We start from the raw sequence: 242 nt of genomic DNA, 5'->3' as shown, positions 1-242 counted from the left end.
TACCACTCCTCCCAGGAATACACAGAGAGAACTGCTCCACCCTTCAGCCAAGTGGTAGTTGTTTCAATTTTATTGTGATCAAACATGTATCCATAGTACTAGTGTTGTTGTTGTTATGTGCCGTCGAGTAGTTTCCGACTCATAGCGACCCTATGCACAACGGCCCTAAACCCTGCCCTATCCTGCGCCAACCGCACCGCCTCTGACACACCCATCCCGATTACCCCAGTCACCGAATCAAT

Source organism: Elephantulus edwardii, unplaced genomic scaffold (assembly GCF_000299155.1).
Source record: "Elephantulus edwardii isolate Elephantulus edwardi_28Jun2011 unplaced genomic scaffold, EleEdw1.0 scaffold00082, whole genome shotgun sequence".
In the NCBI taxonomy this organism is placed as follows: domain Eukaryota; kingdom Metazoa; phylum Chordata; class Mammalia; order Macroscelidea; family Macroscelididae; genus Elephantulus; species Elephantulus edwardii.
Note: the sequence above shows the minus strand (reverse complement) of the source record.